Consider the following 10997-nt stretch of genomic DNA (forward strand, 5'->3'; position numbering starts at 1 on the left):
GCCACAGGTTTTCTTTCAAAACACAACCAAAGAGCTCAAAGTGGCCACCTTCATACAATATGACTACAGCTCTCACCCAGAAAAAGGGAGATCTGCATTTTAGCATTTTTCAGTATGAGAAGGTCCAAGCTCACAGCTCCTAACTGCCTCAGCTACTGGGGTTGGTGTCGTGTCTCCTGTCCCAGCAAACTTATTTTTAGGTCATAGTGTCAGGACCCCAAGTGAGGTGCAGAGCAACCTCAGAGCAACTTGGCAACACACTTTTCCCCAGAGGTGTGCCTGCCTGCATTCTAGGCCAGTTCTGCAGTAACCTTGGGTCAGACAGCTGCAAGAGCTGTAAGGTGCCTCGATGGGAGCCTGGTCCTCTTGGTTTGGGAACTCTGTATCAGCCCTAGCTCTTGCCCTTGCTCCTTTCTGGATCTGTGTGGATGGCATGCCTGTGTCTGGCTGTGAACCTCACCCATCCTGAGCCTGACCTCAAACTCAACCTGTCTTGTCACTACAGATTGCCTGGTGACCTGAACTCGTGGTTGAATCTGGTCACTGCCACCGGACCTGCTTTGCTGTTCTGGCTGGGGTCTGTGGGACTGGGCAGTGCCAGGAAAGTCTCTGCCCTGCTGGCCTTGCCATCACCTGCAGCTCTCAGCTCATCCCCCTTTACAGAGTAGCCCAGTCTCATCTCCCTGACACACAGGACAGGGTGAAAAGATGGTTGTGTTTATGCTAGATTTGTCTGTGTTGCCTGTTTTAGTCTAATCAAGAGACTGTTACATTAATAACCTCTGCTTCCAGAGAACTTGTGATATATTGCTTTATATATGCACTGCAGCCTTTTATGAAGTTTAATTCAAAAAGCAGTCCCAAAATAGAAAATTTACAGTTTGCATCATAAAAAGTATTTAGAGATAAGTAGTAAAAGAAAACATGTGAGGCTAAATACCAAAAATGAGTGTAGGCATCAAAGCAACAAGCATTGCAATGCCTAAATTTTCTTTGGTCGCTGAAAGAGAAATATGAGATGCCTGGAGATGTGTAATAAGAATTAGAGTGAGGCCCAGGAAACCCAACGCAGTGTGTGTGACACCATCCAGGCCCATTCAAGGAAGAGAAGATTTCTCAGACAAAGGAGGAAACAAAAAAGATCAGACACTCTCATCTCATCTCCCCTTTACAGTTTACATACTCCCCTGGAGATTCACTGCCTTAAAGCTCTTCCTTGAAGGCTGGTTTCTAAACACCCTTTTTAAAATCAGATACAGGTTACAGTTTCTTTCAAACCACCAGAAAAGAAAAGGGTTACTGAGCTGCTGTTCCGCTTTTCGAGCAATATAAGAGTTGTTCATATGCACAAGTAGGAACTGGGATGCCCAGTTCCAAATTCATCCAGTACCCCTTTCTTCTAGGAACGCAAGCCAAGAACACACAGCTCACACACAAAGTTTTCAGTCACAGTTTACATACAAAGGCTTACAATGGATCTGGGTAATTGTATCTCAGAAACCATTTCTCCATGTAGAAAATAACATTTTACTATGGTAGTTAGAGAAAACAAACCTGAATTTGTCTCTATAACTTCTTGATTAGGGTACTTAGCCGGGCGGGGAGCAAATCTGGGGCCTGTCCAAGTGCCAAAGACCCTATTACTTTGATTCAGTGACTGCTTGGCTAATATGAAATATTGAAGTAATCTCGGATTTAGACATGAAAATTCTTCAGCAATACTATTTCAAACTCGTCTTATTGATCCTATTTTTTTTTCTTTGTTGGTTTGTTTATTTTTTAGTATTTGTAGAGAGGGTAGTAACTGTGTAGCCATACTGCGGGGCATTTTGTTGGTCACCCAGCAGAGTTTTTACAGATATATTAAGAATTATATTTTGTCTATGGATATGCTTTTGTCCTGATTGATTTCTGATACTCACATCTTTCCTGTTGAAAACATGTCTCTACATTGTTAACAAGTTTTCCATACTTTTAAAAGTGTAACATTTCATCTCCTTTCTACGTGCATGAAGACAGCAGTACCAGGCTATGGGATGTGCTGCTTTTCTCTGGGCAGTGATCAGGGTATTTGTAGGAGTTACCGAAGTTCTGGATGCTGGAGGCTTGACTCAGTTGCTTGACCCCTCAAGGGACTGGAACATCTCTATTGGGCTGTCAGATATGACACAAGACCTAAGGGACACATGTGCTCCTCCAGTCACCAGACTGGAGGTTGGGTGGGCATTTCAGATGGCACTGGATCTAGAGATGAGAGCTAAGACCTGGAGGTGTGTTTCAGCTTTGGAGATGTAATTTGAGGTGTCTACTTGTAAGCACTTACAGGCCAGCAAAGCTTCCATTATCATCAGGAGAGATCAAGATCTCAATTTAATTGCATAGAGAGGCGTTTCAGATGCCCAAGGTATCTTTCAGATTGCCCTAGATATTCCTTTTCTGATTTTCTGGAATGGCAGCTAGAGGCTGTGTCTACTCCAAGTAATGATATATCTGCCAGCTCCTTAAAGGGAAGCTCTGCTTTGTCTCAGGTGGAACTAGGTGCCCATGTGTAGGCAGCTGAATTGAGTCCCAAGTCAGTGCTGCCCCTAGAGTTTACGGACTTATTCAGCTGACGAAGCATCTACCAAACTGTGAGCTAAAAAGCATCCTAAGCTCCATACTTCAACTGTCTTGAATATGATATGAATATGAGTGTGATGGCATGGATACCTACTGTACATGTTACGTGTATACATCTACCTAACATGCCCCTAAAGTAAGGGTTCAGGGCTGAGCTCCAGCTGTGGAGGTGCTGGCTGAGTGATTGAAAAAAACATGCCTGTCCCTCCTATTGCGACTGCATTTAATCTCCCTCCCAGCTCCGTGCAACTTGTTCTCCGCCTGTGCCCTTTCTTGATAAAGGATCTGAGACTGTTATCTATTATCTTCCCCAACAGTGTTTTGCACATCCCAGCTTAGCCCCACTCCCCCATACCTACGAGCAAATGACAGCTATCTCCAGGATCCCAGTTCCTGTGCTCCTGCCCTTCCTCCCTCCCACTGTTGGCACATCCATCGTATCCAGCCTTGAGCTACTTTGTCTCTTCTCCTCCCACTCGCCCTCAGGAAGCTTTGCACCCTATGCTGCTTTCTGTGCCACACCATTCATGTTTTACAGCTTCTTCACTATACATAACGAAGTCACACAGTTGTTGACTTTCATTAAAAATATCGAGGAGAAATATCACCACTATCTTTTTCACCATTTTTTTTTCTTCTCTGAAAAGGGCTATATACAATGTCACTATTACATTTAAAATGATTCTTTTTGTGTTTTTTTTTTTTTTTTATGTTTGACTACTGAATTAAAATTGAGGTACTGTATTTATTTTGACACTTAGTTTGCTACATCATTCACGTTGATACTCCTTGGCTTTCCTTCTTGTTGAATGGGGTTTTCCAGGGGTTCCGTTCTTGGATTATCATATCCAAAATTCAGCGAGTACTGAGGGGTTAACAAAGTGTGATACCACATTTGAGGAGATTATAAAAGGTTTCAGCAGGGAAAAGACAAGCTTCATTTCAAAAGGAAAATGCATGTGGTTTTCCAGCAGGACATGTTTACAATATATACATATTTAGGGTGACTTAGAAGAAATCTGTGTGTGCTGAAATTAGCAAACAACAAGCGAGGGCTTGCCTGCAGTATTGCTTTTACACTGACAGGGGTAAGTCAGTGACAAATCTCAGCGTAGCTTGACATGGAAGGTTTGAAATCAGCATGCTTAGTACCTGCAGAGACCTTGAGTTCTCTCCTGCAGTGCACATGAGCTCAGTGTTTACAAATGCATCTCATGTATGCAAGCTACTCATCAATATACTTTGCTTTGAAAAAATTACCTCGTGAAAAATCAGGGTGGTCTCAATAAAAGTCTAAAGCTATGAAGGGTTAAGCCTGACTGCATTTTTTTTTTCTTGTTGAGAGGGTGGGGTTATGGCAATAGGGGAAGCTATAAACATGTAAGATTTGGAATGTAACACTGTTGCCTAACAAGACCTCTGTCTTTGACATTAAATTCAGCCTTTTTCAGGGCTGGCAGGCAAAGCAAGTTCTATTGCTCTTTTAAAAGCTGGGTAAGAGGTCATGTGACTGTTTTGCTTTCATAAAAATAGCTTTTATTGCAAAATCCAGTTTCCTTTGTCTACTGTTTATACTGTTTAAACAAAGTTTATAAAGCAGTGTAAAATAAGGTACCCAAATGTCATCGTTCATTCAGTCTGACGAGCATCCTTCATTGCATAATCATGAATCTTAACCTAGGCCATCTGAGGGGCTGGCAATCGAAACCCTCAAACAGACTGAGAGGGTGGAGAATCTGCTCTGTTTTCAGTTCTGTTTACTAAAATGGTGAGGTCTTTGCTGAACTGCCATATTTGTTCTCTGACCTTTGTGAAATGCCTTATGTGTGGGGTTTTATTTTAAATTTTTTAGTCTAAATTCCTATGCAGATTTGTTTCTTCCTATTGTTTCTGATGGTGTAAGGAAATCTATTCTATTCTTCTTAGAAAGGGGAGGGAAAGACAGTCTCCACTATGGATTGCATCTTCTGGGCTTTGGAAAACTGAAGTCAGTTCCCAATGTGACCACAAAGTTTCTACTGCAATTTAAGCAAGTAATTTAACACTAGATCCACAAAGGACATAGAAGGTAGCGTTGTTGGGCTGAGATGCCTATCAAGATCCAGATTCTTGGTTACATGTCTGGTCTACCACCGCAAAATGCGAAGAGATCCTCCCCCAAAGAAAACCACTCTAAGCAAAAAGCCACCTAAACTTGCCAAAAGGAAACAGCATGTGACAAAAGGAGAGGTTCCATGTGAATTAAGAGAACTGAGACGTGCCCTTGAATTGAAGTCTCCCTACAGTAACTCTAGATTCATTCTTACGCTCTTCAGCCCAACCAGTATTACATTTCTACACAAAAGAGACAATTTCAACAGCGAGGCTAACACAGGTTGGTGCTATACAGCCCTCTGATCTGGAAGCTATCAAAGGGGATGTATGGATACATATTTCCCCCATGGGTAAAGTCCAGCTTTCATCCACATGGATGAAAGGGTAATGCAGACGCTGGCTGTCTTGGTTTGTGCAGGATTCTGTCTACTGGGACAGCTCTGGGAGTGCTTACTGAAGCGGGCTCAGGAAGTCACACAAAAGAGGACAATCTGTGCCATGGATCCTGATAGTATTTATGTATAAGACAGGTATTTAACTGTTCCATAAAGTCAAGCCTGAGGTTGTTGTAGGCTTGTCCAGAGAAAGAAAGAAAATACAACAACAACAAAAAAAGTCATTTGGAGGGAGGGGAAATCTTTCTTCTTTTGAAATTTTCCAATCGCTTTGCTGTTTTCCTCCACAATTATGACTTCTGCTGGAGCCAATAGACTTATCAACCAAGACACTTATTTCTAGACATAATGCCAGCACTTCCTGTACTGTAAAAGGCAGAGGAAGAGAGATGCTTCATGCAATTCGCTCTGCTCAATTTGAGATTAAGATTCTGCCAGAGAAGTGGTGATAATGAGTTCCATCAGGCGCTGGGACTGTCCTTGGTCACCTCTGCAAATTCAACCCTAGGACAGACAAACATGTCTAAGGATCTAGGGATAATAAACACCTGGGAACAGACTGGCACCCATGTAAATGTCTGAAGGAAAAGATGCTTGTCATTCTACTCAACCTAAGAGACAGGCTATAGCAATCAGGACTAATTGAAGAGCGAGGGTAGCCTTTCAAGGATGTCTGTTTTGGATGCGTTAGGGCAGCACAGCCTGAAGTCAACAAGTATAGGGTCAATGTAGGAAACACTGGTGTTGTTAACATAGAACTATCAACCAGTTTGAACAAAAACTTGACATTTCTGTACTTTCTACCAAAAGGAAAAAAAAGAAAAAAAGCATTCTAAGGATTGTGCATTTTGGAAAAAACATATAAAAAAAAAAAAAAAAGAGGAAAAAGAGGTAACCATTTCAGTTGGACTTCCAGGAATCACGAGGTTAATTCTCTTTACAAACTCCTCCTCCTGGATCAATTGGTGTTTTTCTTCTCTATTTTCTATTCTAAGCTGCTGTTTGATTTTCTGTGCAGTGTTAGTGGTCTCATGATCGTAGTATGCCTCAGAAACCATGCTGAATGAAACAATTCCTCTCCCCAGACCCAGGTCCAAGTCTGCAAGAAGAGTGTGCAACTCTGGCTTACAGATGTGAATTGTGTGGCCTAAATCTTGTGCATGTCCTCTGGAAAGGAAACAAATGAGAGAGCTCACCACTTTGTCTACAGATGCCAATTACATAAGAATATACGTACACTGGTTTGCTTCAGTAATTTATCTGGTGAGAATAAATTTCCACGTGTAAAACAAATGAGCAAAAAGGCTGCAAATCCACAGTAATTATACCAGGATAATATATTACACAGGTGCATGAATTCTTCTGAAATCTCTCCTTGTATTGTTTTCCCCACCTGGTGTTTTCCTCTCCTTTCATTCCTCAAGTCTTCCAAATCATACTGTGCAGTTAGTGTGTCAGCATCAATCCCCTCCCTTTGACTCCATTCTGAAAGGACCAGTATAAAAGAAATGAGCTTCCTCTTAGCCTTCCAAATAAGTGATTATGGCTCAGTTACTAAAGCACTACTGTCTCGGTGAGGAAATGACATACTCCTTCTAAGACACAGGCTAGGTAAGAGTCTCCCATGTTTCTTATTCTGCACAGTATCATTTGAATAAAATGATATGCAGATGCTGTCTTAAAGTTTTTCCAAGAATATATTTCTTCTAATTGGAATAATAACAAGAAAAGATGAGCCAGAAACTATGCAAATTGATGAAAACCAATCAGTTCCATCCCCTGCAAAATAGATGGGATTGTTCTTCCTGTTCAGCTGACATGGTGAAGAATAGACAATCTGGTTTTATTTCTTAGGAACAAGTTCAAAAGGGAAGTGGCAACATTTTACTTTCAATTATAGTATTTTCTGTATTTCAGTTTCTGAAATAAAACTCTGCTTGCTAAAGATTAAGCTAAGAAGTGATCGATAAAGGTTTCAACGTACATACTTATCAAAATCAGAAGTCCCGACAGAAGGATGTGATGCCTTTTCCTTCTGAAGGATGTGTGATTTACTGTGCCCAGTCTGGCTCCCAGAGGATCGTTGCCATTTTCTCTGAAGTTTCAGTTGTCTTCCTAATCATGTTGTAGTTCATCTGAGGAATATTTAGACTAGAGTGGTAAATGTTTGGGTATTAAAACCATTTTAGAAGAAAAAATGGATCAGGGAAGAAACATTTGGAAAAATTATTTATACAACAATAGACCCAGAGATCCTTGCCAAAAATAGACTGGATGTTCTAGGCATGTGCATACAGTAAAATACTTTGTAATCTGAAGAAGGGGTGTTAAGGGTTTTCAAGCCTGTAAGCAAGACACAACAAATACTTCTTGCTGAGAGTAGCACCTCTCCTATGAAGAAAGACTGAGAGAGCTGGGGATGTTCAGCCTGAAGAAAAGGCTCTGTGGAGACTCATTGCAGCCTTTTAATACTTAAAGAGGGCTTGCTAAAAAGACGGAGAGCAACTTTTTACTTGGGCAGATAATGATAGGACAAGGGGGAATGGTTTTCAACTGAAAGAGGGAAGATTTATGTAGGTAGGGAAGAAATTCTTCACTCAGAGGGTGGTGAGGCCCTGGCACAGGCTGCCCACAGAAGCTGTGGATGCCCCATCCCTGGAGGTGCTCAAGGCCAGGCTGGATGGGGCTTTGGGCAACCTGGTGTGGTGGGAGGTGTCCCTGCCTATGGCAGGGGGGGTGGAATTAGGTGATCATTAAGGTCCCTTCCAACCCAAGTCATTCTATGATTCTGTGATTCTATGAAGTAGGGAAAGGATACGGTGCTCTAAATAAACCCATACCTTCCTTCAGAGCTCACAAAACTATCTTTCAAATGTATTCAGAATGGTACACAATTTGATGCTTTATAATGCTATCAGGAGATGTCCAAATTTTTCAGAAAACATTATTTGATTTTCTAGAGAGCTTGAAAGGCAAACAAGCATTTCAGTAGTCTGTAAGCACAAAGAGATACAAAGATTTTTCAAAAACACTTTTCTAACAGAACTTATTATGCCTGACAAGTCTGGAGTTGGCTGTAAGGTCTTTTTTTTTTTTTTTTTCTTGAAAAGTAAATGTAAATTAATACATAAATAAGTTTTAGTAGTACGGGATTTTTTGTTTGTTCTAACGTGACCTTCTCTCTCTCTCTCTCTCTCTCTCTTTTTTTTTTATTTCTTTTTTTTATTTCTTTTTTTTTTTTCTTCTCATTTTTTTCCTTGCTAACACTTTCTCTTCTCAATTTCAGTTTCCTGAAAGTCTTTCAGATGCTATTGCCACTACAGTTGTTGGAGTTCTGCCTTTTAATTCAACAGCAGAAGGACTGGAGCTTTACATACTATTCATATGTGAATATCTTCAGATGTAGATATATCACTCTTGGTGGATAACTGGATTTTCAATCTTCAGACATAATTTTTAAGAACACAGTTTTTCAGGTTAGATTTAGAACACACATTCAGTGTTAATAAGGGAATAGCAAAGTATTCCAGGAGTAAAAAAGGGGTCTCAGGAAGCAATTATTATAGCCATGTATTCACATCCTCATATTTGTCTTAAATTAGATCAATGGTTCCAAATATCCTGTGAACTGTAATTCTGTCAAATCATCTGGCTATAAGATAAACTTGATTAAGTTGGAAGAACTGAAGATCTTTTAAGGTGTGTAAGGAGGCTTTTATATTCAAATGTTGACAGAAATACATCAAATGCATTGGCATCTGGTTCACTGAGGAAATTGAATACATAGTCAAAGTTAACTTATCCCCATTCATTATGCAGTTAGCAAGCAACTTAAAAGGTTGGCAAGCTCTACCTCTTTCCCTCTGGGGAAAAATAAACATAAAGTGAATGCACTTCCTAGGATCCTGTTTATTTTAAGTGTCCTCCTTATTCCAGATTCTTATTTTACCAAAATCAACATATTGAATACCTCTTAGTGAAGCATTGATTGTAAACCTGTACCCTCCTCACAACATTATCAGAACCGACATATTTCTCAAACTCTCGTCCTATCACCCGACAAAAGCTCTTAGCTAAACAGTACAACACCGTGATTTGTGGGGAAGGCGGTGTTAAGAGCCCTAAATTGGCATTAAATGGAATAGGGATTGTTTGCTCCTTTTCATCTCATTGAACATACAGACTGTTGGCTGTGTTTATACTGCCGAGTTGATTCAAGCCTTGGGGCTGAATAGCGCTGTCTGGCTTTGCATCCCCACTCTGCAAGGTCAACTCTCTCTAGAACTGACTTTTATTGAAAACTGGAGCGGCCCACAACAGAGTAAAGGAGAGCACTAAGAATTAAGCAATACAACAATAAGTGTGAATGTCTGAGCTCATTCCTTGTTCCTTGTTTGTTTAGATATGCCCTAAAGAAAAATAAATAAAAAAAAAAAATCCAGTTGCTGTGAAAACTTAAAAACAAGTCACCAGGCTAACAGTGATGATGAACGCATTAGAAGACGTATTATAACTCTATAGGAGTAAGTGTCACAGCCTAGAAAGAGGGTTCCTCCCTGGTATTCTCAGTAATATTCATGTGTAGAGAAGCAAAACAGAGACCTGCTTCTCAAGATCATGGTCAGAGCAGTCAGGGATCACGATGAACTCCACTGCAGCACTTCTTACAAGGATCACAACGTATCTTGGTACAGCCAAAGCAGTAATGCCTGGCTGCACCCAAGGGCTGGTTACCCCTCCTGCATGTATGCGTGCACACAAACATACACACATGGGAGACAAAACTCACGCGTATATACATATCAATATACACATACGTAGATATGAAATAGAACCATCACTGCTCTTCAGCTAGTATGAAACTATCTGGTACTATAGCACTCAGAATAATTTTAAACTGCTGCTAAGAAATCTTCCTGACAATGGACCCATTGATTTGGGCATGGTCCTTTTAAGATGTTGCCCTGGGCTGCTGTTGGGAAGCTGCTTTGCAGCCTGCCAGATATGTCTTTTTGTTGTGTAACACCAAGGGTGGCTTAGGACATGAGGCCATGGAGGGGCCTGCTGAAAGACCGGTTAGTCTGGGAGAAGCCAAATCCGACATGAGTCAGATTCATGCTGCACCTTCCTGCAGTGTGGGGGTGGGACACTGCCACACGTCTCTTGGGCTCCGCCGAGTTCTTCCCAACCCAGAGACTTCTGAGCTTGCTGAGTTATCTCGAGGGTGAGCTAACACTTAGGCAGCGTGGACATTCAGGAGAGAAGAGCTGACAAAACTCTAGCACAACCCAGCAAGACAGTAGAGGTGTATCTTTTGTTTACTAAATTTGAAATAGCTTTTTTTCCCTGTCTTAAATCTTCCATTTGGAGTAACTCAAACTTTTATAGTGGAGTTGGTCAGATTGGAATTGAGAAACTTACTTGGATAACATTGAAGATTGTGCCTTGAAAGAATGAGTCTAGAGACCAGGAAGGTGTAATATTAAAACCCCACTCCAGTTTAATATTGAGCATGCTACAGCAGTGCATTCTCTTTCCTTGATATGTTCACAATGTGAGACAATATTAAAAACACAGCCATCTGTCCAATGCCCATGGCCAGATTATCTTTGTTGAAATTAAAACCAGGTCCTAGGTACAGGGATATATATGGTCTGATGGAAACCATAATCCACGTTCACACGACGCTATGTGCCAATGTGTTTAATTAGACCCTTAAACCTCCTCTGTAGCTACACTGCTGTAGGAAGCTACATGTAGGAGCACAGGGGATGAGTTTAGGCACTGAGCTGTTGGTGGTCCATGCAGTTTAACTGGCAGCACAGGTCTGTGCCAGGTAGCACTCTCCCTGACAATGTCCAAGCCCAGCTCAGGGCCTACCACAGTCCT

Source organism: Anser anser, assembly GCF_964211835.1.
Source record: "Anser anser genome assembly, chromosome: 1".
In the NCBI taxonomy this organism is placed as follows: Eukaryota; Metazoa; Chordata; class Aves; order Anseriformes; family Anatidae; genus Anser; species Anser anser.